The following is a 5052-nucleotide window of genomic DNA, read 5'->3' as shown; positions in this document are numbered from 1 at the left end:
GGCAGATCCCCCGCGCGCCCCTCGTCGCTGCCACCCAACCCTCTGAACCTCGCCGCCGCCCTCACTCTCCCCTCGTCTCCCTCGTCCTCAACCAACCTCACCGCCGTGCAGTGGCTGGGTTGTCGCCGCGCGCTGTTCCTGCGGGCTGTCCCTTTGGGGGCCGGCTCCCATGATTCAATCCAATCCTCTCCCCCGATCCCACCTGCCGGCGGTGACCTCCCCACATCCATGGCCTCCCCACGCCCTTCCTCGCCGCATCACCACCCCGACCCCCTCCCTTCCCCACCGCATCGCCACCCCAAGCCACCTCCCTTCCCTAACCCTACACCCATACCTCAAACTGCGCCGCAACATATCTGATCCCCCTTCTCCGTGGCGGAGTGCCTCCTTTCCCGAGTTCACCAAGGACAGCGTCTGCTTCATCAAGCGCTGCTACAAAGCCCGACCGCAAGGGTAAGGACGCTCTCGCCCGCTCTCCTCATTCTAGATCTAGTTTATTTTCCTCTTTCGCCAGATCTGACGCTGATTTGGCACGCAGAGTTCACCAAGGTTGGCGGCGCAGACGGCGATTGGGTTCATCGTCATGAGATTCGTCGGCTTCTTCGTCAAGCTCATCTTCATCCCCTCGTCAGGCACAACTTCTCTGATCTTGTCCGCATCTCTGATCTCGTCCACGACTACGACCGCAACGGAAGCCTCCTCTGCTCGGTACGGATTCCCCCAACCCCTTCGTCCAGCCCTAGCCGGCCGGCCGAGGTTCCGATCAGATCCCCTCTCATGCTTCGTCTCTTGGCGGCTGCTGCCGGTCGGCTCTCCCTCCTCTGTCTGCACCCCTTCCAGCTAGCCGATTAACCACTGTTGGGTCGCGCTCATGGGGCAAGCTAGGTTCTGGTGCCTTGGACCAAACCCCAACTTTGTTTGTTCTACCTTGTGCCTGCTCGGGATTCTAGCGGGCGTATTAGTTTTGGCCTATGGGATTCTACCTTGTGCCTTGACCAAACACCTTGCACATGCTGCTCCTGCGGCCTCTTGAAATCAATAGAGCTAGGCAGCCAGCTGATCCTGTCCGGCTTGTGTAGTAGTAATAGACGAGAAAAGATCTTGCACTTGTATTTCACTATTAAATTTTGTGCAAAAGATCTTGCCATCTGTCCTCAATAGTGATGCAACATTATCTGTATGCTATTTATCCATGTGATGCAACATTTTAATAAACTTTTTAAACTGTTTGTCAAATTTAATATTACGCTCCCTTGTGAAATTTATTGACAGGATCTATGCTATAAGGACCTAGAGCATCTATTCTGAAATCATAGCTACAAGTTGTTGCTGTCGATGGTGCCATGGTGGTGCACAATGTTTTTGGACCTCTCTGAGCTGAAGGTTTATTCAAGATTAACCAATGATTCATGTGAGCATCTATTCTGAAAACCGGCAGCAGTTTTTTATTTCCTGGAACTGTTTCAATACTGCTAGAGTCTAATGCTTACACTAGCTTCCCTAACTTATCCCTATGCAAAGACTCATTATACAAATCAGATACAAAGATGATCCCATGTATGAGTAAAGCTGGATGACCATCCATTTTGTAAGATTACATAATTGGTAGAACACGTTATCTAGAGAACTAAATTGTTTGAGCACTAAAGGTGAATTTGCATGCCACTGAATACTATGTAAATTCTACACTACTGAAAGTGTGCAGCTTATGATTCCTTTGCTGAAACATGAATGTGCAGATGGGAGTATCACAACATGCATATAGTGAAGATGGGAGTATCACAACCTGAATGTGCAACTTATGTAGTTTCTGTATTTTTGTTAAAGCATGGAGTAGCTTCTATAGTTTTGTTAAAAATTATCTTGGCCTTGGGCTGATTTGAGTACTACCAAGGGAAGGATATTGAACTTTCCTTGCGGATGCATAGCGTGTAGGAGAATTCTGCTTGACAACAAATTTACTTGTCTTGAATTATTTCTTTTTACTGGATGTTCAGAATGTTCAATTAACTTTGTTTCTTTTGTGACCTTGCTATGTAAAGGTTCGCATATTCAGAGGAGACATACCGAGGTCAAGCTTGCATGGTCTCTGTTTGTTGTGGCTACTGACATGGTCGACGCTGAACTGGAATTAACCCTGGTTCCAGCTTATTTGTACTATTATTATTATAGCATGTCCTAATATCTACCATTAAACTGGCAACACCATTGAACTGCTGCTTGCCTACCTAGTGCCAGCGCCAGCGCCATTTCCATGTCCACTATTTATTATCTGGTATATGACGATGAGCAGAGTGAAGCCTAGTATTGCTGCTGCACAAATAGATTGCTTGCCACTTTGCTACCTGAAACAGAGTCTCGATTCCATTCACACACTTTTCTGACTCTTTATTTATTAGCGGCCCATGTAAGAACAAAAAAAATAAAGCTCCAACTAAGTACGGTATTTTGTTTTTGTTTCATGCTCTTTGTAGCTGACGGGTTGGGCTGTGCTTGGATGGGCCATGTTGTAGCTTTTAGACAGTCTGCATACTAACTTAGCCTCCATATTACAAGTTTAAAAGAATTGCTATGTAGTTCACAAACCTGGGACTAAACATTTCATTATTTTTTCTCTTGACGACTTTTACTTGGACTTTCAGTTTCAATAAGCCACATCCTTGTATAAAACTTAACACTGTCATGCACCTGTTTGCGCGTATGCCTATGATAGGGTTAGGACCTGCCGCACCTTTAGAATAAATACATCTGAGATGATAATATTTCTATTAAAGTGTTAACACTGATATTACTGAGCTATCTTCAGTAGTGAGGTGGTCCCCTCCTTGCTCGTCGAGATCGCCCTCATCCTCCGTGTCGCCAACGAGGCTGAGGCCAGCGACCCATGAGTCGCCTACCTATGTAAGCGACCACTATTCTCTTCCGCTTTGCACATTCATCCTCTGTTAATACTGTTACCAAGGCACCAAAGCAGAGCAGATCCTTTTGCTCTGCTCTGCTCTGCTCTCTTTGTTAATTACTGCTCCTATATTCTATTAGCACCAAGTCTGCCTTGCCTGTGTATTATATACTCCCTTCGTTCCGAATTACTCGTCGTGGTTTTAGTGTATTATATACTCAATTCGTTCCAAATTTGAACTAAAACCACGACGAGTAATTTGGAACGGAGGGAGTACTTTATTCTTCTGGCTGGAGTACTAGAAGAGTAGTGCTATCTTTCTGCTATTGACACTCCGTGGACTACTCACTGTTAATTTATTCCGAGTGGCCATAATACCCTTCCTAGCAGCACCACAGAGTACCACCTGCTCTCTTGTCTCACCCATAACAACAATTTACTAGCAATATGTGTCTTGGGTACTATCTAGGTCCCTTCTACTACTACACCTAGTTACTTGTGTGTATCTTATTACTTACTAGTTAGCATACATCTATAGTAATACTGTACTATATTCTTCTTCCTCTACTACTACAGTAGTACTTGTAGTAGTGGTGTCTTACTGCCAGTGACATTTTATCGAGTTTATTAACTCCAAATGAAGTGAGCTGGGCATAATTCTCTAGATGCGGTACATAGTGCTATTTGTTTCCTTGCCTCACCAACAAAATGTACTAATATGTCTCTTGTGACATGCTAGGTCGATTCTACGCATCCGAGAAACCTGTAGTACTTGTTTCTCTGCATGTTTGAGCACTCGAGCAGCACTCAAGCAGTACTTCAAAATGGAGTAGCTTAATTCACTGAATTTGGTTGTAGTACTAGTTGATTCACTGAGAAGATTCGGTAATGAGTTGAAAATGTGATGATTTAGCTCACTTTCTTAATGTGATGTTGCTGCTGTACTCCATAAATTACTGAACAATTGTTAAAACTCCAAAAATACAGTATTTGCTACTGGCCTATTAGTGTTAGCAGTATTTGCAGCTGGAGTATTTAGAGATTCAGTTTCCTACTCCAAATTTTGTACGTTTTTGATGTGAAACACTTATGCATGACTAAGTGTTAAGCTGATACAATTTTGAGTCTGCACTTCTGTATGTTTTTGATGTGAAACACTTATGCATGACTAAGTGTTAAGTTGATACAATTTATTTGGTAGACAAGCATGGAAATATGTATTAACTTCCTGAAAGTAGACAAGCATGACAATTCTGTTCAATTCTGATTTCTTTTGTAGTCAATTATGTTCAACTAATTTCTGAATATTTCTGATGTGACCTGTGGCCAGGTACTAGAGGCTGGCCAGATACTCCATTGACATCTCTAGCTCCCACATGTCGCCCCTGGGCTGGAGCGCCCTCGTGGGCGATCAGCATCCTCCTGGTGGCGCTGCTCCTCACAAAGTGTTAAGTTGGATTACCGCCTCATGTTGATGGCATTGTTTCTTTTTGGTGATCTAATGTCGCTTAGGTTGCTGCTGCTGTGATGGAAGCGCACCACAACTTTAGTTGATGTTATCTGTTTTTGCTTATTATAGTTGAGGTTGGACGTGCAGACTTGTATGTGATGTTGTGTGTATTTGGATGAATGATTTCGGAATTTAATCATTTAATTGAGAGAATTATTGAGTGTTTGCTGTTCAAATGTGTAAACTAGAAATCAGTGAATAATAAAAAGACCAAATGTTCTACTGGACCAAATAATATATGGGCTCAAAATGCTACAGCCCAAATAATAGTGGACTGGAACATTGTGCATTTCTGTAAAACCTTACAAAAAGGCCTAATGAAATGGTTTGCAAAAGGGCCATGGCCTAGAAAATTAAAAGGCCGAATTGTAGGCCGTGGCCCATGTAGCCGACCAAAAATTCACATGAAAAAAACAATAAAAAGGATGAATTGTTGGGCTAGGCCCATGTAGAAAATCGAATTGGACCGGGCTGATTCTTGTGCCACATCAGATTGCCACGTCGGATGCCTACGTGGCCTGGGGAGGCTGCTAGTGACCAAAACAAAACAATAGGCATATTTTGGTCGTAAACGTCTACAACCTTCTCACAAAGAAGGTCGTTAATTTCAGTTTACGACGCCAGCTTTTGACCTTTTGTTTTT

General features: G+C 43.8%; 1 long non-coding RNA gene across 4 annotated transcripts; it reads left to right on the top strand.

Annotated features, from left to right (window-relative positions):
• Nucleotides 1-13: 13 nt before the first annotated feature.
• Nucleotides 14-4585, top strand: LOC125532268. Of its 4 annotated transcripts, none has more exons than XR_007293938.1 (5): nucleotides 14-453; nucleotides 539-708; nucleotides 1273-1411; nucleotides 2043-2901; nucleotides 4230-4585. It is a non-coding gene; the product is annotated as an uncharacterized LOC125532268 (long non-coding RNA). The 4 variants fall into 4 exon arrangements; XR_007293939.1 differs by adding an exon at nucleotides 3639-3784 and having other exon boundaries at nucleotides 1273-2901; XR_007293936.1 differs by having other exon boundaries at nucleotides 1273-2901.
• The last annotated feature ends 467 nt before the right edge of the window (nucleotides 4586-5052 follow it).

The sequence above is a fragment of the Triticum urartu genome, unplaced genomic scaffold (genome assembly GCF_003073215.2).
Source record: "Triticum urartu cultivar G1812 unplaced genomic scaffold, Tu2.1 TuUngrouped_contig_9532, whole genome shotgun sequence".
NCBI lineage: Eukaryota > Viridiplantae > Streptophyta > Magnoliopsida > Poales > Poaceae > Triticum > Triticum urartu.
This window is presented reverse-complemented; position numbering and strand designations above follow the sequence as displayed.